Raw genomic sequence first — 22891 nt, 5'->3', positions numbered from 1 at the left:
AGTTCTGTTTTTCGGTGGCTCTAAGACAAGAACTGTGGGCAGCAGTGAGCGAGCATCGAGTCCTCTCAGTGCAGACCCAGGCGCCAGGCTTGCATGTCTGTCCATTGTCCATCCATCTCCCTCTGTCTTTAGATGTGACAGCATCAGTTTTCAGGGAAGGCCCAATGCAAAGTTATGTGGGCTTGGCCTGTAGGCATAGAATTTACTACCATAATGTACTACAACTTAAAGTCAAATGGACATACTGGGTATATTCTTTGTTTAATGATGATCTATACTTCAAATGATCTTTGTTAACTTCACTTAAAAATTATTGTTAGCTAATGATGCTATGCCTCCAGTTTTGGTCTTTTAGTGGCAGAGGAAGGAAAGAAAGCTGGATGGGGCAGAGAAAGAAGTTGGACTGTGAAACAGTCACAACAAAGCCCTCAGCTGACCCCCTGGAACATTCTGGAACTGGGGTGGCCTTTCAGAGTTGTCCCAGATTGAGGCAAAGGAGACCAGAGTTGTCTCCTTAATTAGACCATACACTCTTTTGAGGATGGCATGCATCTCCACCTTTCGTGTCCCAGCCGCAGGGAACTCACCTCCCACACGGCCAACCCTGACATTGATGTTGACGATGATGGTGAGGAAATGCGGAGACTCAGCTAACACAGTGGGAAAGAAAAAATGCAGACTGTCTTTGAGGATCCAAATGCTGACTTAGCTCAGTGAACTAATTCCAAAAAATCTGAGTGAATCGATTATTTACAAGTCTTCTGGGAACCAGATATTGCAAGAAAATTTTCAGACAAACCGTGTCTTGTTGGTTCAATAAAAGGGCAATTTTTAGGGACATTTTTGTATCAGTTGTTTTTTTCCTTCATCTCCTACCTGAGAAAGTTTTTTGGGCTTTTTGCTCAGGCTAATTGACTGGTAAGGGCATCATGAATATGCCAGGAGGTATTTTCGATGGCATAATAATCCTTTGATTGGAAACTGGTCTGGCACCTAGAGTGACATGGGATGCCGAGCCTCAGCAAGAAGGAGGGGGCAATTGGGCCAAGGCTAGGCGCCAGCCTCTCAGCCTCACCACCTTAAGGAACCGTAGGAGGTGGGGAGCTCCACCCATCCAGTGGATGGGTGTGGACCTAGTGGCCATTCATACTACATTCTCCAGAACAGAATCCTTTGTGTAGCAGGAAAACGTGATGGTTTTCATCCGCTCTGTAGAAGGGCAGTGTGGTGGAGGGGCATGAGTTTGGGCGTTAATGACCAAGCTTGCAATTCTAGTGCCGCCATTTGCTCCCCTGTCTCTTGGGCAGTTTACTGATGTTTTCTGAGCCTCAGTTTTCTCACCTGTAAAATGTGGATAAGAGTCTCCACCTCGAGGGCTTGGGGGAGAATGAAATGAGATACGTGGAAAAAAAGCAAGAAGGTGGTACTCTAGGAATGTTGGTTTCCTCTCCCTGGAAAGGGGCCCGTGGGGAAGACCACTCAGCCACCATTGTGCTCTAGGTTTTCTGGGATGGCCCCACCAGGAAGATCGTTTTATTCTTTTCAGTGGAGGTGACTCTTCAATTGTAAATTCAAATGTGACTTCATTTTTCTCCCTTGTAATGCTTTGGCTAAGTACATGTACAAATTTATTTCACAAATCTTCTTGTTTACAGTGAGATAGTCCAAAAGGCCAAGGCCCTGAGCCCAGAGTGAAAGCCAGCGGGAGCCTCGGGCCTGGGAAGTTGAGCCCTTAACTGAAGGTGGTTAGAAATGGCCTTTGCCAGGAACTTGAAGGTCAAGTCTGGGGTGAGGCTGCTGAGGGCCGGGGTGGTGGGTGTGGAAGTCAGACCTGGCAGGCTGCACCTGGAAGCGGACACTGGCCCTGCAGGGCCCCTGGAGTCTCGCCTGCCTCCACCTCCCTCTGCCCCGTGGCTGGCGGGGCCCCAGTAGAGTCGCTGGCACAGGAGACAGGCTGGGCTCTGGGGGGCTGTGTGCTCCATTGGGTGGGAGTCTTCCAGTCTAGGAGAAGGTAATAAGCCGCTGGCATTTTGGGGAATCAGTTTATCAGGTTACCATGTTTTGTCCTCGTCCCCTTGGGGCATTTGCCATTTAATAGGGCTGTCCTGGGATTTTGCACCCTGACTCCAGAAAGTGAGTGTTCTGGGGCTCTTGGGGGGTACTTGGGGACCCCAAGTCATATTCCTTCCAGCCCTCAGGTGGGCCTGGGGTGGGGCGGGTTGTTCTCCCTCTGTGACTTCTGGTTCCTTCCCATGTGAGGTGAGACCAACAGCACCGACCACACTCAGGCCTTGGGCACTGTGAGCAGAGTCTGTGCTTCTCTTTTTAACCCCACTAGTATGGGAATGGACTAGAACACACCACAAGGAGTAAGTGGAGGAGAGGCGGTGACAGAGCCGGGCAGGGGCGTGTAAGGAGGAGCCGAGTGGAGGCGCCGCAGGGAGTGGAGGAATCATGGGAGGAATAAAGTGTGTTTCAGCAAGTTCCAGTGGTCTCTGTCACGAAGAATGAAGGCGAGATACTTTCTGGCCTGTATCTTTGCCCGCCTCGCTCGGGGAGCCTTTCTTGAGAGCTTGTGCCCCCTTTCTGCCGTGCCTGCCTCTCCAGGCTAGGGGTGCCTCACCGGCTGCTAATGAATCGTTCTTAGTTAAGGGAGGGATAAAGGCGTCTGCTGGGATGATAGAGCCGCATGGGGGCTGGCAGGGCGCTTCCAGGTCTGCCATTCCATGGTTTTGTGAGACCTGCCGAAAGGGCAGGTGCCCAGCTACCTCCTGTCCCCCAGCCCACAGTCCCAGCAGGCAGGGGCAGTGGGCCACAGTGGAAAGAATCTTGGACTGTGTAGCAGAAGATGGGCTCCAATCCTGCATCTCCAGCTTTGCTGACCTGGGCAAGTCCTGTACCTCAGATTTCCTTCTGATATCACGAGGCAACTTCTGTCTAAGTGGGCACAGGGGTCGGTTATTTGTCACATTCCACACACTGACCCCTGGACAGAGCTGTGGGCGCATCCCTGGTGGGTTAGCTTACCATTCTCCCCCAAACAAAAGAAGGTTGGACGGCGTCAGTTTGGAAGGCCCAGAGGGTTCAATACAGATCCTGAAGAAACAGGAGGATTCCTTCACCAAACAGCATCTTCCACTCACGGTTCTGAGAAGGCCATTGGAATCAAAAAGCAGGAGGCTGGGAGGTTTTCACATCTGTGCATCACACCTGCCGAGTGGGATCTGGCTGAACAGGTGGGATGTTGGGTTGGGGGAGGTAAGACCACTAAGCTGGTTAGCGGCTGAGCAGGTACAGAAGAGAAGTGCTCCTCAGCTCTGACAGTGCTGGGTGCTGCTGGCGGACTGCGCATCTGCTCGGCCGGCCGGGTTCTGGGTGCGAAGCCTCCGGCGGGTGTGGACAGGAAGGGCAACCCACCTCCACCTCATGGGCCTCGCTGCTGGAAGCCCTCCCAGCTGCCTCCCGGTCAGGTGAAGCGTGCCTCCTCCAGCTGGGTCTGCGTGAAGGTTTTTGAGAAGGGCTGAGCGCTGTCTTGAAGCCGGAGACCAGGATCCGTGCTGCCACCTCTGTCTTCTTTTCTTTAGAGAATCACACATTTCAAAGGGTAGGCTCCCTTTCTCTCCCGTTTCCGCCCTCAGCTCTTCCTGTCGCGGCGGTCGGGAAGGACGAGATGACTGCCGGGCTTGGTCCTGCTGCAGTGTTCTGCATCCCCCACCGAGTGCCGCCCAGGAGCGGCCCGTTGGTCACTGTTGCCTAAGTGAGTGTATGTTGGTACCAGAGCTGCTGGCACCTTCCCCATAAACGCAGTACCTGCTCCCTGCTGGAGGCCTCGGGGGCCTGCTTTTCCCCACATCTGTTATGTGACAGACGCGAGAGACACTGGCCAGCATCTAGCCCCCGTCAGAGGCCCCTGGCTCTCCGAGCTTCCTATGATCTGAGAACTTGACTGATGGGGGCCAGGGATGGCTGGGGAAACAGTCCTGCCGTTTGTGCCCCAGTCTTGCAGGAAGAGGGGCCCTCAGCATCCAGCACCCTGGACCCTTTAGAGAACAGCCAAACTTACTAGTGTTTGTCTCCTCTATCCCATTCCTTCCTAGCAACAGGAACCAAAGGTCAGAGTTGTATTGAAGGTGGAAGAAATGGTAGTGCCCGCCCCCCACTGCCCCACCAAGGTGGCACTTGGCTCAAATGATTCTCAAGGTCAGCCTTGAAGGGAAAGGAAGAGAAACAGTCGCTAATAAAAATAGCTACTATGCTGAGCCAGCATGCCCCGAGTGTGCGCATTAGCTTCTTGAGCTGTGTGGGTCGATGCTGTTACTGTCCCCACTGTACAGATGGGAAATCTGCACAACAGAGGCCAGGCTCCAAGCTTGAGCCCCTGTGCTGAACTGCCGTGCCCGTCAGCCCGATGGTGCCGGGAGGCAAAGGTCACCCGGAGGATGTGTGTGGAAGGGCCGAGGGTGTTTACCTCCAGCCATTGTTATGGGCTGATTATAGACGCACAAGCCTGAAGTCTTTATGTTGGACCTCCAGCTGCTGATGGGTCCACTGTGGGCACAGCTGCCCTGCGGCAGGTGGACCCCCAGCACTGAGCTCTCTGAGGTCTCTGTGAGCTCTGTGTGCCTCAGTGGTCTGCAGGGAGCCAGCCAGCAAAAGAAGGGTCCTGAATGTCACCTGGCCAAAAGAAATGACCTTTCCCTCCTCTGAGCCCTCGGGTCATCTTGCGTATGAAGCGGTAACTTCCCTGCCCCTTGGCCAGGCCAGGCCCTGACTTACTCACCTGTGCAGCCCTCCAATGACTCTTCATCCTCAGCAAACGTTCTTTTACAGCAATGATCTGTTCTTGGCTGATTGAGAGTTGATGGGTTATAGGCTTTTTTCTAATGTTGCTTTCCAAAAATTATACTGGTTAGTGTCTTTGGATCCCTAAAAGAGTACCACCTTTTATGTAAAGCTGAGAGAAATATACACATACTTAAGACTGTTGGCTGCAAACCAGTAGTTTCTCTTGTCATCCATTTTCACTTTTTTTCCCCTGTGGCTCCATTTTCTCTCCTCCTTTGTGTTTCTTTTTTCTTGTTTCTTTTTCCTCTGTCTCCTTGCCTTGTATCTCTTCTCTTTTGTTTTGTTTCTTTAAAGCTGGATTTTACCAGGCTTGAAAAACCTGCCTTCTGACCCAATTCTCTTCCCTGTGGTTGTCACACCAGGCAGGAGGCACCAGCCAGCTGAGTTCCTGTGGGGTCACTGTCCCTGGTGCTTTGAGGCTGATCTGATTGTTTCTCAGACCATTAGGTCACCTTTGGATGAAGTAGACATTTACTGTGTTGGGAGCTCGGCACCGTGACAGCCTCTTTCATGTAGTTTGTCATTTAACTCCTCGTCAGTTCTGCCTGGTTCATATTATTGCCCCTATTTTTATACTTGGGGAAACTGAGGCTCAGATAGACTGAATGACTTGCCCAAGGGGTACAACTGGTGATAGGCAAGGCCAACATTTGAAGGAGGTGTGGTTGTCTCCAAACTCAGTGCTCTTTCCCCTGCGAGATTTCTTCCGGTTCCCCCTCCGAGTCCTAATGGGGTGAAGGGGCACTTAGAAGTGCCTGCCCAGAAGCCATGGACATTGTAGGAGAGATGTTGCCTGTCACCCGTGGGTGCTCCCTGAGTCCCTTCCTCAGACGATGGCCTTGTGAAGACAGTGATGACGAGACGGGGCTCTGGGGACCTGGGATTCCCACCTGCTGCGTCTTGAACTAGACGAGCTCCTCAGCATCACTGAACCTAAGTTGCATCATTTGTAAAATAGCAATGAGGATGCCTACCTGAGGGCTGGTCTGAGAATTAAATGGCATCACGTAAAGCCCCTGGCATGGCGCAAACTTGAATGACTTATAGTTATTAACATATCATCTTCTTTCATTTGCTGGCTCCAGTTTTGGAGAAGCCTGAAGAGCAAAATGTGTGGCCTGTATCTGCAAGGGCACAGGCCTCACAGCGGTGGGTGCAGCCTCACTCCAGACCTGCTCTGCTTGGTTTTTCTGTGGCTGCCGATTTTCCTTCCTGTATCATATTTGATCTTACCGCATTGCAGCATCCTTTTGGTAATGAAGACAGGGCGTAAATAAGTATCACTGGGACTCGATCAATTCTATTTAAGCAAGCAAACAAGCACATCTCCGCGGGGCCGTGTGTTGGGTGGGGGCGTGGAGCTGGGCCCATTCCCAGCCCTTTTTACTTCTGCCTCGCTTTCTCTCTCCCCCCCGCCCCCCTTCCCTGATGGCGCATCCCACACACACCTGATCTTCCTGCTGGCTCCTTGGTGGGCACCTCCCACTGCCCACAGTGGGATTTGTAGGTGTAGACAGACAGATATAGACTAGGAAACAGAGCAAGTACCAGTTTCGATTTTCTGGAATTTGCAGCTTGAATCAAGTTCCTTCGAGGTTCGTTTTTAATCTGATCTTTGGAGAAATAAATGACAGTGGCTGGGGGGTGGGGGGACAGGAGGCCTCTTCTTTATCATCCAAGCTGGGCACAGCATGGGGATGTCGTGGAACAAAAAGTGAACTGGGGCAAAAAGAAGTGGATTTTGGCTTTGGGTTTGTGGCTAATTATCCAAGCGTCCTCAGGCAGGTTGCCAGGCCCAGCCTCAAGGCCCCGGTTTCCATGTCTGTGACACGAGGGGAGGGCCTGGATTCTGTCGTCTTTTGGGGGCAGGAAGCCACACAGTCGAGTAGGAAGAGCCTGGACTGGGAGTGAGAAGGTCTTGGTTTGGGTCACATTCTCATCTTTGTGTCCTGTTGCCTCAGCCATGACAGGCAGTTGATGATATTAGATTGAACCATATGAAATATCCAGTATTGCACCATTTTTTTCACCTAAAAATGATAATCTCATAGAGTTCAACCTAATATCTGACCCGTCCACAATATAAAATTCTTGAAATTATCATATGGAAAAAAAGTATCTAAGAACCATTTTTAAATAGCCAGGTTTCAAAAATGCAAATTATTTTGTTGCCAACCCTGTGATTGTGATTTTTCCCCTTTGCCGAAACCAGGTGTTTCTCTTCCCGTTTCTGGACTCGGCTGCAAGGCGCCAGCTGCAGCTCTTGCTTCCCCTCTGCTGAGATGCAGGGCCCGGGGGCCGTGCGCTGCGCGCATCCAGCCCTGGTCGGCCTCCTCACAGTCATGCCCTATTTTTACCAAGTTGAAGAGAAAAAGTTGTCATATCAGCACACCCTGGGCGTGAGCTCTGGGAGGGACACACAAGAAAGTGACCCAGGACTGATTCTGGAGATGCCCCTCCTGGACTCAAATTTAGTTCAGAGCTGGAACTAACGGCCCAGATGGTCCCTGCCTTCCTGGGCTGCTGAGAGGAGCAGCGTCCCTTGTCCCCACGTCACCTCCCTCCTCCCTGCTGACTGATGCTGAGCCGGGCACGTGTGGGGTCTGAGATGGAAAAAAGGAAGGGCCCCGGGGCCCTGGCTTCCTGGGAAGGGGGCTCAGGATATGGACCGTTTCCCTCCGATTGTCGTGTGTAGCATTCTCCCCACCTGCTCCCCCATTTCTGTGGGACGGGAGCACTTCTGAGGCAATGGCATTCCTGTGGGAGCCTCAGGTCTCCAGGGTTGGAGTCTGCACTCCTGGGGCAAAGCTCTTCACCCCTTGATGTTCTCGGGATTCCAAGCCTCAGCCATACCTAGTGCATCCCATAACTGAGGATGGCGTGCTGCCCACGAGCCCAGGGCTGGCCCTGGGCACGCGGCAGTGAAGGACGCCAGGCTCCTACTCTCATGAGGTTTGTATTCTTGAGAGCTGGAGCCACTCCCACCCCCCAGGGCCTCCATCTTTTAGGAGCTTCAGTTCAGTCTGACCTGACCCCTCACGGTCTGCAGGCTTCGTGCAGATGCTTGGGTTCCGAGGCGTCCATCTGTCTACTCATCGTTCAGCAGTTTTACTGGCAGTGTCCTTTGAGGCAGGTATTCTTCTAGACACGGGAGGGGGAGGCACGGGAGACAGACAGGGCCTGGCCCCTCCTTCTGTCTTGCCCCGTGTGGGGCTCACGGGCAGGCTCCTCAGAGCTGCCCTGCTGCCTGCAGCTGCTGCCCGCCCTCGTGCTGCGGGCCGGGCTGTGGAGGTGAGCCCCTGGCCTGGGGAGGTGGCCCTGGCTCCCTGCCTGTCTCCACCCCTGGGAAAGCCGAGTGGTCGGACCAGTGAGTGGGTTTTAGAGATAATGAGATTGAAGAGGCACTCTGTTCACAGAAGATAATAATACAGAGTGTTATTGGACATGAGATGTGGAGGGGGATCTGGAAAAGTAAGGCTTTCAACCCTTTTTTCAGAAGCGTTCACTTCTTGTACTCTTGGCACCTGAGGCCTCCTAGTGTCCGCAGCCCTGAGCCCCAGGAACATGCTCCAGGCTGCTCCTTTAGGTTCCACGGGGTTTCAAGGGTTAATGGTTTGACAGCGAGGATGAAACCAAAAGCTTGTAATTTTTGCTGAACAGGGGAATACGGAAATTTCCATTTGTAGCCAACTGTGGAGAGAAACATAACATCAACATCAGAAAAAACAGCTCGCCCACAACTGCACTGTTGTGATGCACATCTCAGAGCCTGGCCCCGGGACAGGGGGCGCGGCGAGCAGCTGCCATTGGCAGAGGCTGCTGACACAGGGGGGACCAGCAGTTTCCAGAAAAGGGGAAGCTGCTTGGCAAAAGCAGAAGCAACTTGTTTGCCAGAAGCCCCAAACTTGCCGGCCTCAAACGGGGAAAACTTGTTTTTAGCAAAATGCCCAAGTGCGTGATGACAGCAGGAAAACTCACTCCAGCTCCGGAAAGTAGTGGGTTGACCTTTCACAGGAAGAGGTACCGGTTTATTGTCATAACCAAGCAGAACTCTGGCATTCGCTGAGTTTCTTTTTCTTTGCTTTGTGTGTGTTTGTTTTGTGTTATTTCCCTGCTAGGCCATTAAAAATCCATTAGACGACAGTTGTCTTAGGAGAAAGAATGTAAGTCACTTGTTTCTCAGAATAAGACGCTCAGGCACAGAGAAGAGAAAGCATTTAACAGCATTTCCGGCCGTCATTGCTGGAGGGATGTGGAGTTGGTCTGGTGCCCCCTCGTTTCTTGGGGGGAAGCAGGTGAAGGTCACGGCCTTGGAGGCTGAGAAACTGGCCTGAGGTCAGATGGCAGCAGCTCCTGGAGGACTTCTGATTCATTGTTGTCAAACTTGGCCTCCAGGAAGATTGTCAGCGACCGAGAATGCAGGGGTCCGATCTTATGTGTCTTCCCTTTCCTCCTTGGCATCAAAGTAGACATTGAGTTAAATTCACGGACTCAAATTGATCGCCTCTCTGTGCTTCGCTGGAGACAACCGGGCAAGGTGGACAGACAGTTGTGGGGGAAGGGGCACTTTTTGTGGACGCAGGACGGTGGAGGTAGGGTGGGTGTGAAGGAGCTTGTGAAAACTTAAGGGTTTTGGAATCTGAACCATCTGAGTTCAAATCCAGCTCAGGATGCTTCTGCTGGCTGTGAGCTTGGGCTAGCTTACCCGATTGCTTCTCTGAGCCTCAGTTTCCCTGCTAACATGGAGGGAATGTCCACCACATCGGGTTGTTCCAAGGCAGAGCTCAGGACAAGCAACATTTTGCCTGATGGGCATTTCATTCCTTTCTAAGATGGAATAATATCGTGTTTGCTGATCACTTACTTTGCAATTTAAATAAACAAGCAAATTTGATCCCTTCTTCCAGGAGAAACCTTGCAGAGGGGTGTCTTTCAATTAAACGCTCAAGACACTCCCTAGGTAAGGGGAGCACATCTGGTTTGTCCTGGACGTGCCTAGTTTACACACTCTGTTCCAGGGTGATTATTCAGAGTGCCCAGAAGGGACAATCAAATCCTGCCTCATTCTCCATACACCCAGCTGCCTGTGTCCAGGGCCCCCTTGGTCTGCAAGTGGCATGAGGTCTCAGCTTCACTGGTACTGCCCAGGGCCTGCCTACTCCCCTCCAGCGCCCATGGTCCCCGTGCTGGGCACCCTGCAGCCCGGGGGTGCCCCTCGCTGTGACAGGCACAGTATCCTCTGGAAAATGGCAGAGTGCTGGGGGAAGAGTGTGGGGGAATTCCCTGGACTGGCCACACCCAGCAAAGCAGGTGTTACGGGGGAATTGTCCCTCAAAAAGCCATGTTGAAGTCCTAACCCCTAATACCTCAGAATGTGGCCTTATTTGGAAACAGGGTCTTTGCGGGTGGAACTGGTTACGATGAGCAGGGTGGGCCCCCTTCCATGACTGGTGTCCTTGTGAGACAAGGAGAGACAGACACACAGGGAGGAGAGGCCATGTGGGGACGGAGGCAGAGGCTGGAGGGATGCAGCCATAAGCCAGGGATTGCTGGGGACTGCCAGAAGCTGGAGGAGGCAAGGGAGGATTCTCTCCACCCTGGTGTCGGAGGGAGCTCTGCTGACACCTTGATTTTGGACTTTTGGCCTTCAGAACTGGGAGGGAATCAATTTCTATTGTTTGAAGCTGCCCAGTTTGTGGTCCGCTGTTATGGCAGCCCCGAGAAACGAATACAAAGAGGTTTCGTGTTTCTTTTCACCCTCCAGCTTTTGCTCGCCTGTCCCTCCAGACAGAAACAAATATACTCATGGAGAAACTGGGGCATGCAGTGCCTTGACCCTGAGCTTCCTCATCATCTTCTCATATCCTGAGATCACTTGGACCCTTGCAGACAGGTTCATTCAGGGAATACGGTGCGTTGCCAGCACTGCCTGGGTTCCGAGCGAGTATGGGAGAGAGTGCGGAGAGCTCGGACCTGCCAGAACTGCCTCCAGAGACGCGTCGGGAAATCCTTTAGCAGCAGTTGGCCTCTGCAGGCTGACAGCAAGCATGCCCGGGCGGCTGCGGTGTGCCCATGCTTGCTCCTACCCCCAGCGCGCTCATTGCTCTCCTTGCTTCCAGCAGGGGTCACAGACAACTTCCTAGGCAGTCGTCAGTTTTGATTCAGAGACAGATCCAGATCCGTTGGGAGGAGGCCCCGTGGGAGCAGGAAACCTGGGCCCTGGACCTGCTAGGCAGCTCTGTGGGGCTCCGCCAGCCCCACCCCCTCCTCACCTGTGACAGATGCTCATGGGGCGTGAAGAACAAACGAGATGACACGTGCAGGCTGAATTTGAACTTCGTCTTTACAGTTGTTTATTATCCTTAGTCTTGTTTTCTCATTTTGAGATACATCAAAAAATGTCAAGTGTTTGTCCAGAGTTTCATCTGGTCAGCACACAGACTGTGCTTTCCTCAGCCCCAGTGTTGCAGTTTGGCTTTGTAGCCTGGGACGGGAGGGGAGGTGAACCCCACGCAGCACGCCCTGAGGGCCGCTGGGCTGAGTAGGCTGCTGGTAAACTGACTCTAGAAAAGTGGTGCAGGCTGATTGCTGTGGTGTAAATTCTCCTCCAGGGCAGATGTCACAGTGATGTCACTCTATGGAGATGCTCCCAGTAGTCTCCAGTGAGCCTGTGCGAGCTGTGCCAAGTGCCTAAACTGCTCTCTTCCAGGTGCCAACATCAGAGGCGTGTATCTCCTTTTATCTTGACCTGGAACCCCAGAGGAAGGGAACATTGTGTCTAGAAGGAAGAGCTGTTTAAAAGGACTCCTGTGCCCAGGCAGGAGGAAGGGGCCTGGGCGGGTGAGAGGAGGGTTGGGCCAGCCCCCACAGAGCACTCAGTACTTTCCCACTTGGTTTACCAGATTAGCTCACTGTCACTTTGGAAGAAAAAGGGGTCTGACTCTTCAGAGGATGAGCAAAGCCCCAGGACAGGGGGCTGAGATGAGAAGGTACCCATCTAGGGGGCATAGCCTGAGCAGAGGGCTCCTGCGAGGTCCTTAGGCTTCAAAGGCCTCAGAAGGATCAGCTCCTAGACTGAGAGGCTGGGCAGAAGCACCAGGAGGCCATCATCCTGTAAGCGTGTGACTCGAAAAAAGGAACCCAGCTGGTAATGGAGGGAAAGTCACCTAAGACCGACTTGCCTAGTTCACGTCTTCACCTTGGTGGGCCGCTCACCCGGCCAGTGAACCACACTTGACCCTCGTCCAGAGGGAAGTTACCAGCAGCTGAGGGGCTCCCTTTGGAGCTTTGCCAAGGAGGCATGTTTCTGCCAGTCCCAGCTCGTCTGCACAGTGGAGCTGGTGTCTGCTGTGCGGGATGCTGCTGTGAGCCCAGCACGACACTAGATACCAGGGGCCCAGTTTAGGGCCACAGTCTCCCTGCAGGGTCCCTGTGTTTTCACTGGGAGACTCCAGAACCATTCCACCCTACTCTCTTCGCTCACAGGCATCTCCTCTCCAACCTTTTACCCCCACGCCCACTTTTATTATGGAGAACCTTGGTGATTTTGCTGAGAACAATTTAATACGCAGATGGGGACTCACGTGTGTGTTACTAAAACACAAATTCCCCTGCAAAACAACTGGATCCCATTCCCAAGTGTGGGCTCCAGGGGGCTCTCCTCACCTCTGACCACGCTTCACAGACAGCTGTGGAAATACCCTCGGATCAAACTGTGGGAAAATGCAAATATGCAATGCAGTAGAACATGCTTTTTATTGAATCCTGTGGTGATTATGAGAGTAGAAGTTGTTTTACAAAGATAACTGGAAGAATACTCACTTAGCTACACAAATGCACAACATATACACACACACACATCCATACACACATACGGATAGACATGCATGCGTCCATGCCTGGGCTGAAATGCCCTCTCCCCCTAGTGTCCTAAATTACTTGCCTCCCAGGGAGAGAGAGGAGCATTGTGGGATAGGGTGGTCCCAATTGCAGTCATTCACACCAGCACAACTTTTATCCTATCTAAGTACCATTTTTTAACTTAAATCTATTCTTAATAGAAACATCCTAAGACTAGCAGAAATGGAAAACCAATGTGGCTCCCTCTAAACTGCAGAAACAAATACTTAAGCATTCGGGGGAATTGTGTCCCTCAGGAGCCCCGCGAGATCAGCTCAGGGGGCTTCACTGCTCTGTGACCTGAGCTGGCTGGCCTCTCTAAGGGACCCTGCGAGCCCTCTGATGGGATGACAACTCTCTTCTTTGCACTGGTGCACATGGTTCGTGGGAGAGCGCAGCCCCAGGATGAAGGGAGCGGGGCCCTGAGCAGCAGACTCTGGGGGTGCTGTGGTTCCGAGGAGCAGATGAGCTCGAGGGTCCTGCCTTGGGGGTTTTGGAAGGACTCCAACCTCTGAGGTGGTCCTTTCCCCCACCACAGTGTTCTGGCAAGTGCCTCCCCGCTCAGTGTCTGGTAACTTGGTATGTTGTGTGAGGAAGGGCGGGGAGGGGGCAGAAGTCTAAAAATGTCCCTCCCCACCCTTCCATTTTTGCTTCCCTCTCACCTCCAGTGAACCCTGGTGACTGAACTTTCCTTTTCATGAAACGCTGCCGATTCATTTGTGCAACAGGTCCTTGCTGGCATTTACCTGGGTCCAGGCACTGATTCAGATGCTGGGGCTGCCAGCTGACTAAACCGTCAAAATCCCTACCTCCCGGAGCTTGCCTTCTAGTGCGGAAATAGAGACAATCCACAGTAAAAGTAAGTGTATTTCCAGCTTTGGGCCATGACCCACAGGAGAAATAATAATAATGGCTTACACCTATAGAGTGCTTGCTTTGTGCCAGGCACTGTGATATTTTCTACTCTGTTTTATTTCATTTTTAAAAAACCAGTGGGGTATGGCCCACTGAAAATATTTCGTGATCTAGTTGGGGGCCAGCGTTTGAGAAGCACTGCTCCGGTAGGCAGCCTCACCTCGGTGGGAGGGTCTTCTGACTCTTGTTCTCCTGCCTCTGCCCAGTCAGATCCTCCCCTCCTTCCAATCGTAGGTCCCCTTCATCGCCTGGGGAAGCCCACGTGACCTCCAACCCACTGACTTCACAGAATGACAGGCGCTGAGAGCCAGAGTGAGGTCAGAGATGAGGTAACCTTGTATAATATTCCCATTTTACAGAACACTGAGCCGAAGCCCAGAGGCCACCAGTAGACCAGCAGACCAGAGTGCTGGTCTCTGAGGTGCTGCCTTACCTCCCGGACCCGCTCTTTCCCCACGGCCCCGCCACCCTTTGCTTCTCCATCCCACAGAGTGTGAGACCAGTGCTCTCCAGCCCTTCGAAGAGACCCGGGACATGGAAGGATTGCTTTCTGCGCTTGCTTCTTCCCTGGCCTCCCTCTACCTCAGCCCCACCCTCCAAACCCCGACCAAGAGTCAGGATGTCCAGGTCGAGGCCTTGGAATCTGAATTGTTGAACAGCTTCCCAGCTGCTCTGTCCATGGCCAGACGTCGGGCCACGGCTACAGACTGGTGTGCTCGTGTGGCTCCCTTCACTGTCTGCTCTCGATGCCGCCATGAGCCTCCCAAGGCCGGAGACTCGGGTCTCCTCCTCAGGCTCTGTGGCCCCGTTCTGAGGGCGTCGGCACCTTGGGTCATGACTCGTCACGGGTGGGAGATGTGCAGAGGGTGAATTTCCATCTGCTTTTCACCGAAGAGGGCGTCAGCTTTGGTCCAGATGTTTGAATTGGGGCCAAGTCTCTCTGACCTTGAGTCTGCTGATTCCCAATGAATTTATTTTGTTAATTGGTTTGGTGATTAGTGGTCTCAAGTTCCAGTCTAAACTTCCTTGGGAGGCCCCACCCCAGTGTGGACAGAGATAGGCTGCGTGAGCCCCGACCCTGGGAGGAGGAGAAATCGACTCATTCTCTTTGGAAGCACACCAGCAAGATATCACTTCAGCTTTGCTCCAGCAATTATTATGTTTTTGGTGACATAATTTATTAAATTTTTGGGAAAGCAACAACAGGGCAACACATTTGAAAAACATAGCAACAGCTCCAGCCACGTGATAGCTCAGCCTTCCTCTGACGACCTTTCAATGCCATGGTCCTTAGGAATGGCAGGCCCACCGATTCCTTTCAGAAACCACAGAACTGGCATGAGCTGTCTGATGTCTATGAGTTTCACAGCTTACGAAGCGAAACGTAGCCCTGCGGCGGGGTCCCCTTCGCTTTCATATGCCAACTTTATGATTTATTCTAGGTTCTAGACACACGGCCCATCAATTCTGTCTGTGTGCCCCGCATGTGTCTGCATGGGCTTGATTCAAAATTTGTAGGTACGCCTTGGCTTCGCATACATGCGTTCATGCACGTGTCTGTGCACACATGTGGGGATAGACACCTGTGTGTTTGCATGCATGTGAAAGCGTTTGCACACATGTGTGTAGATATTTTAAATGCCTGGTGTAGTGGCTTGTAAACCTGCACAGATGCACCCAGGCTTGTAAACTGAGATGGGGCCTGTTCGGCAGCACTCTCAAGAACTGGACCTCCAGGGAAATCCCACAGTTTACCTGTTCTCTCTCCTAGAGGTGTGCCTCCATCTGAATTCTGAAGATCAAGCACTTGCTTAAAAAGGAAATTTGGGGGCTGGCCCGGTGGCGCAGCAGTTAAGTGCATATGTTCTGCTTTGGCGGCCCAGGGTTTGCTGGTTCGGATCCCAGGTGTGGAAATGGCACCGCTCGGCAAGTCATGCTGTGGTAGGCAGCCCACTTATAAAGTAGAGGAAGATAGGCATGGATGTTAGCTCAGGGCTAATCTTCCTCAAAAAAAAAAAAAGGAAATTTGCATGTAAAGTGCTTATAAGTGAGCTTTAAGCATTTTTTTTAATAGCTCATGTAAGCTGGACTTCATCCTCTCCCTCCCTGCCCCCCATCATTGCACCCAGCCTCGTGGCTCACCCCACACTGCCCATGCACTCACTCTCTCCTCTGGGTTTAGGGGCCCTACTCATAGCTCTGACCTGAAATCTGTCAATCATACATTCGTTTGCATTTCTTTAACTAACTTAATATTCACATTTGACAGAAGAGGAACCTGAAGCTCAGAGAGGGTAGGCACCTCACCCCTCGTGCCTTATTAGGGGGAGGTCAAGTCTCCCTCTTGAACCCCCCCCCCCCAATTATCCAAGAATCCTCAGCCCATGTGCAGACTCCCAGAGGTCCAGAGAGCGCCCTGCACAGCCGCCTCTGCCACATGGTGTCACGCGAAAGGCCCATTCCCGGCACAGGCTCCGTGCAGGGCTCTCCCTGGAAGACAGCTGCTCCCGGTGCTCAGTGACATTGCAGATGTGACAGCCTGGGGCTCAGCACCTCGGGTCCTGGACAGAGCTCCAGCCAGGAGTGCCGATCACTTCAGACTAAGTCTTCCATCGCCTTCCTTCCCTAGTGTTACCAAGGCAGGAGGCTGCGTTTCTTTTACACCCTTGTTCCCTTGTTGAAGGGCGAAATCATGTAGGTGAAGCATTTGGTGAACCACAAAGCAGGGTTAGAATGTAAGACATGAGTAGAGTGTGCCTAAAGCTTTTGGAATTGTAAACATTATTTATTCTTATGAATCGTAGACACAGAGTACAAGTTTGCTGAATGAGAAATAGAAGTAACAGACTCATGGACAACCATCATTTTCTAGGTGGGGAAACTGAGGCCGGAAGAGCTCTGGGCAGGCTCTCTGTGTGCAGGGCTGCAGACAGCTCCTTAGCTGCAAACCAGGGTGAGGATTCCAGTCCCGTGGCTTTGCTGTGCTGCGCTCTCTCTGTCAAGTAGTGTTTGATTTTTCCTTTATATTTTCTTCCTTTCTTCTGGTCAGTCTCTGTAATCGGCTCATGACTGAGAAAATTACTACTTTTTTGATTCTTAAAAAAAAAAAAATTTTTCTAGGTAGATTTTGGTCCAGGAGCACTGGGCGGGGGGCATTTAAGCACAGCATGTTCCGCTCCTAGAAGATTAGGAAATGGCCTGATTAGTGTCTCTGGCGGCTGCAAGTCTGCAGGCTTGGCACCGGAGGAACCTGCTCTTTTTCTTGGTGACCTTGCCTCGGGTGAAGTCAGGTGGACGTGTCCGGGAAACATGCTTGCCTGAGACCAGCTGGACAGCCTGGGGCTGCTCGCACCAAATGCACAGAGGGGACAGACGGAGGACAGATGGAGGATAGCCCAGCCAAGCCTGGCAGAGCCTCTGTGTCACCCAAGTCCAGGGGACACCAGGCCCTTTGCCACCTAGAAAACGATGCCCGCGGGTTGTGCAATGCTGTGGCCCCACTGACCCCAGCCCAGCACGCCGTCGAGACGAGAGTCAGCCTCCAGGCTTCCTGCTCTGGTCTGGGTCTACTGTGTCCCCATCGCTGCTTCTAGAAGTAGAGGAACTGCCTGAAGGGAAAGGGAACAGAAAGATGAAATTCAGGTTATGGTATTTGCTCTCCTTGTGCCCGCAGGCCTTGGTCTGTCCGCATTCCCAGAGCCCTGAGCCTTCAGAGACTCCAGCCCTAAATTCTGTACTAGCCCTGACCTCACGAACGTCTCTTCTCCCATCTCCACTTTGCCAGGGGAAGCTCACCAGTAGCCCCCATTAAGTGCCCTGTTGGTTTTGTTGCAGGGGGTGGGGAACAAGGGCTCGGGGTTCACAGGCGAGTATCCTCTGGATTCGCTTAGCCCCCGCCTGGCTCCTCTAGCCCAGAAAACAGTCCCTCCCTGGTCGGGCACACTCAGTGGGGATAAAGGCAGGAGGATAAAGGGAAGTTAGCCAGAAGTAGTGATTAATTGATCATTAGCATCTTAAGGGGAGAAGATAAAGGTGTTAATGATTAAAAGCTCACTGCCCCTGAGGTGAAGAAAGAGCCGCATTTAGCCCTCAGAACCTTCTCAACTCTCCGCTTCTCTTTTCCTCCCTCTCAACTTTAGGATGCCCCCTTTCCCAGCGCGGCATCTAGTCTTTAAAAAAATATTTAGCTATTTCTATATATGCTAATTTGATATGACTATTTCTGTAATATTATTAACTATTTCTCTGCTTCTATTGTGAGGCCCTATAAATACTTTGGGAAAACCGTTCAGGTGTAGATGGCACATGGCTGTCAGGAGCCACGTCCTTGCCACTCGTGATCAGCCGCCATCGTTTTCCCTCCATGATTGTTTCCTCCTGTCCACTGTTCCCTTTCCCTCCCCATCAGCCCTGAATTGGCCCCGACGTGGAACTGAAGACTATTTCAAAATATTTGTGATATTATTTGAAGAAATTTAACTTTCGTCTTAGATAAAAAACAGTTTAGTATCTCAACCCCAGGCTAAGGGGTTTGCTCTCTCTTGGGACCGGGGAGGGGAGGAGAGCTGCTGGCCCCCCACGAGGCTTTCACACACAGCCCTCGCTTGGGAGTCGCGGGTGTCACACTTATGTCACAGAATGTGTCTTTCTTAGGGGAAAGACGGCTGTGGAGGGGCGCCCAGGGCAGCACTGGGCGCAGAGCACAGGAGGTTCAAGAGGAATTTAAACCAAGAGCTGCCACAAATAAGCGCTGGCTGTTGGGTCAGGTGGCCCTTGTTGCGGGGTGACCTTGTTTCGGGGTGACCCTTGTTTGGGGACACCTTAGCAAATGGGCTGAGCTGGGCCCTTTCACATCCAAGAATCTGCTCCGCTCATTTCCCGTGCAGTTTCCACGGCTGTGAGTGATCCAAGACCTGAGCATCCCCAGTCTCCCCTGGTCCTAAGGGAACTGGTCACGGGACCTACAGCTGGAAGCCAGCAAGCCTGACCAGAGAATGGGGAGCCCACCACCAGGACACAGCGCCCTGCCTGCCTAGGGGAGCGCCAGGCTGGGTAGGGGCCCCGGGGCTGGACGACACAGCCCATGTGTCTGTTCTCCAGCCCTGGAGACCCTGGCACATGCCCTCTGTGCCCCACCTGGGGCTGCAGGGACGGGGGCAGCCTGGGGCTTCCTCCAGCCTCCTCACCACACACGCAGCACCAAAGGGCTCCCTCCCAGCAAAGGGGAGCAAGAGGCCTGGGTTCCCCCAGAGGGGGAGGAGCCAGCACTGGGCCCAGCTTTCCTGGGGACGGGGAGAAGGGACTGGCATGGAGGGACTTGACCCCTGGTTGGTTCCCAGGTGAGGTCTTGAGCATCATTGGGAAGGGTCAGAGAAGATGCCTCGGGCAAGGTCCCCACTGCCACCTTCTCTTGCTTCTGAACCAAAGTGCCTGGGAGTCCTCACTGTCCCTGGCCTGTGGGTTCAGCCCAGTGTGTCAGCCTGCGGTGACACCGTGGTATCATGCTGGTGCTGTGGGTAGGCACTGAAGGGGTCCCCTCAGACTCATGGGAGAGGACACATACACACAAAGTGAAGGGGAAATCAGGGTTAAGGAAAGGAATGACCAAAAGACAGGACTTGTGCTACAGGAAGCTGTCTGTGATGTCCATTTTCACCACATCTCACTGGACGAAAACCAAAAGCATAGGGTCTGGGGTGTTAGCCTGATCACCTTGGGTCCTGCTTGTCTCCAAAAGTAGATGAAGTCCTAACCCCAGGACCTCAGAATGGGGCCTTATTTGGAAATAGGGTTGTTGCAGATGTAATTAGTTAAGATGAGGTCACACTGGAGCAGGATGGTCCCTAATCCAAGGGGATAAGACACACATGATGGGGAAAGGGCTGCCCTGGGGTCAGGACTGCTCCAGTGCTGCCCCTAAGGTACACCTCCAGCGTCTGGGTCTCCCAAGATGTCTTCTAGGCCCCCACCCCAGCATGTCTGAGTCCCGGAAAGTAGAAGAAAAGCTTGGTGTTCCACTGGTGTTCTCCATCCATGCTGTTTAGACATGAGGTTTCAGCCTGAAAACCTCCTGCCTGCCAGCACCGCACGATGCGAGCGGAAGCCCGTGTGACTTTGTCGTCTCCACTCACAGGAAAAGGGAGACGGAAATCCAGTCTGCTGCAGGTCCCGGAGCAGAAGGAATGCGTTGGAGGACCTGACTCACACCAGCCTCGTGGGGCTGTGGCGATGACCTAGGTGGGGTTCTGGCAGGTGAGATGGGCAGGTGCCCCTGAGCTGGGGAAAGAGAGAGGTTTTCTGCTCAGTTCACCACCGTTGGAGACCAGCAAGAGGCTCCAGAGACTGTCCCACCATCAGCAGATGGTGTCCAAAGGTCATGTGGGAATTAAAATTTGTGTAGGGAATAGAGGGGAGCACCCAGAAAACTCCTAACTTTTATGCAGAAGAGTTTGATGGCCATTGAACTAGGGAGCTGAGTTGTAAAGGGAGTTCTGGCGATATCTGTTATGCTTAGCAGGCCCATGATGCTCTCCTCCTGGTCCCCGTCTTAAGGGGGAGTATTGGGCTCGAATGATGCAGCATTTCTTACCGTCTCCACTGCCTCCACCTGCCCCAGCCTCCACCAGCTGTCACCTGGACTGTAACAGTAGCCTCCTCACCAGTCTCCCAGCTTCCATCTTTGCTCCCAGCAGTCTGCTCTCAACAGAACAGCCAGAGAGATCATGTTAAAACATATCGGATCCTGTCATCCCCCACTGGAGCCTTCCAGTGGCTCCCTGTCATTTTCAGAGTAGAAGACCTAGTCCTTACATTGGCCTAAAAGATCCAGAAGAGTATGGTTTCACTGCTTTTCTGACTTCATCAGTTACTTCAGCCACACTGGCCACTGTGCTCTGCCATGGACAGGCCTGGCCTTCTCCTGCCTCAGGGCCTTTGCACATGCAGCTCTCGTTGCTGGAAGACTTGTTCCTGAAAGAATCTGCATGATGAAGTAAGGAAAAGACACAGTCTCTGACCTTAAGGGAAGGAAAATCCTCTCACTGCCTCTCCCACAGTCACAGCCCATCTCCCCAAACATCCTCCCAACCCTTCCTCTTTAGGCACGTTTTGCTTTCCTGATTTTCCTTTGCTCTCTGCATGACCAGGGCTATGTTGATCTGTTCATTCAGTGTGTCCTTGAGTGGTATCAGTGACCTTGGCTGAGTTGGTGATGTGCTGATTGGTCTTCTCTTGAGCACGACTGAACCGAGCCCCGTGGGTGGTCTGTTGGCCAGTACAGGTAGACAGCGCGACGTCCACAGTAAGGAGGGTGCCTAAGCACGTGCAGCCTGGGCCTGATGCAGACGTGTGTGCCGTCTGCAGGGAACGCATGTGCTCACAGGCACGCATATGTGCTTTTGGTGAGTACCCCCAGAGACCCCTCCAGGAGGGTCGTACCAATATGTCTTCCAGCAGCCGTGCGTGAGAGCGGTTGCTCCTTTCCCACAGGCTCGCTGACAGACTGCGTAGACGTACTTCTTCATTTTTCCAGTCTGACAGGTGAGAAGTGGGTCTCAGTGTGGTTGCTGATGTTTTTTCCTGGCCTTGGTACACCTTCTATTTTTTTAAACAGCTTTTTTGAGGTATAATTCACCTAGCAACAGTTTACCATTTAAAGTGAGCAATTCACTGGTTTTTAGAATATTCACAGATAGGTGCAACCATTACTACAGTCAATTCTAGAATATTTTCATCACCTCCAAAAGAAATCCCTTCCCCTGTAGCTGTCACCAGTCTGTCCCCATCCCTGAGCACTAAGCAACCACGAAACGGGCTCTCTGTCTCTGTAGATTTCCCTGTTCTGGACGCTCATGTAAATGGAATCGTGCCATATGTGGTCTTTTGTGACTGGCTTCTTTCATTTATCGTAATGTTTCAGTTCACCCATGTTGTAGCACATATGAGTACTTCATTCCTTTTTATGCCTGAACAGTATTCCGTTGTATGAATATGCCTTATTTTGTTCATCTGTTCATCAAAGGACCTTTGGGTTGTTTCCACCCTTTGGCTGTTAGGAATAACGCTGCTATAAACATTCACGTACAAGTTTCTGTGTGGATGTATGTTTTCATTTCTCTTGGGTTTATACCCAGAAATAGAATTGCTGCTCAGATAGTAACTCTGTGTTTAACTTTTGAGGAGCTGCCAGACAGTTTTCCAAATGGGCTTACCATGTTACATTCCCACCAGCAGTGTATGAGGGGGCCAACTTCTCCTGGTCCTCATCAACACTTGCTATTGTCTCTCTGTTCATTTGAGCCCCCTAGTGGGTGTGAAGTGGTAGCTCACTGTGGTTTTGATTTGCATTTCCCTAACGGCTAGCGTTGTCGAGCATCTTTTCATGGTTTTTTTGGCCATTTGTAAATCTTCCCTGGAGAAATGTCCATTTATATCCTCTGCCTGTTTTTACATCGGGTTGTCTTTTTTATTATTGAGTTTAAAAGTTCTGTATATATTTTGGATACAAGTCCCTTATCAGATATATGATTTGCAAATATTTTTCTTCCATTCTGTGGGTTGTCTTTTCACTTTTTTGTGGCATATTTTGAAGCATGCAAGTTTTTAATTTAGATGAGGGGCTGGCCTGGTGGCTCAGTGGTTAAATTCACATGTTCCGCTTTGGCGGCCTGAGGTTCACTGGTTCAGATCCCAGGTGCGGACCTATGCACTGCTTGGCAAGCCATGCTGTGGCAGGCATCCCACATATAAAGTAGAGGAAGATGGGCACAGATGTTACCTCAGGGCCAGTCTTCCTCAGCAAAAAGAGGAGGATTGGCAGCAGATGTTAGCTCAGGGCTAATCTTCCTCCAAAAAAAGTAAATTTAGGTGAAGTCCAATTTATCTATTTTTCCTTTTGTTGCCTGTGATTTTGGTGTCATATCCAAGAATCCTCAGAACACATCAGAACACGCCAAGTGAACTCATGTATTGGCAGTTTCATATCAATGTCTTCTTGAGGCCAAACCTTAAAGGAGGAAGAAAGAGAGGTGACAAGGCCACTGTCAGTTTGTAAGTTTCCTAAATCTGCAGAATTCCCTTCTTTCTCTCATCTGTGCTTTATCAGACTTTCTAGCATTGTCACCTCCACGAGATGGGCTTTGTATGTCGTTCTTTTTTTTCACGTGTTATTCATCCTCTCTTTCAACCAATATTTGCTGAGCATCTGCTGTTCCTCGGGACCTGTGCTCCGTCG

General features: G+C 51.9%; 1 protein-coding gene across 12 annotated transcripts in view; it reads left to right on the top strand.

Moving 5' to 3' along the window:
- The window catches only part of PRKAG2 (protein kinase AMP-activated non-catalytic subunit gamma 2), a 279715-nt gene that overhangs the window by 11696 nt on the left and 245128 nt on the right, over window positions 1-22891 (top strand). The window contains exon 1 of one of the 12 annotated variants that reach the window (XM_070616870.1): window positions 8657-8865. The exons of 10 other annotated variants lie outside the window; for them this stretch is intronic. The gene's annotated coding sequence lies outside the window, so the exon portion shown is untranslated. Of the gene's footprint in view, window positions 1-8656; window positions 8866-22891 lie in introns of those variants that run through there. One more of the 12 variants, XM_070616872.1, reaches the window with a different exon arrangement.

The sequence above is a fragment of the Equus przewalskii genome, chromosome 4 (assembly GCF_037783145.1).
Source record: "Equus przewalskii isolate Varuska chromosome 4, EquPr2, whole genome shotgun sequence".
Lineage (NCBI taxonomy): Eukaryota > Metazoa > Chordata > Mammalia > Perissodactyla > Equidae > Equus > Equus przewalskii.
Note: the sequence above shows the minus strand (reverse complement) of the source record. Positions and strands in the feature narration are given on the sequence as shown.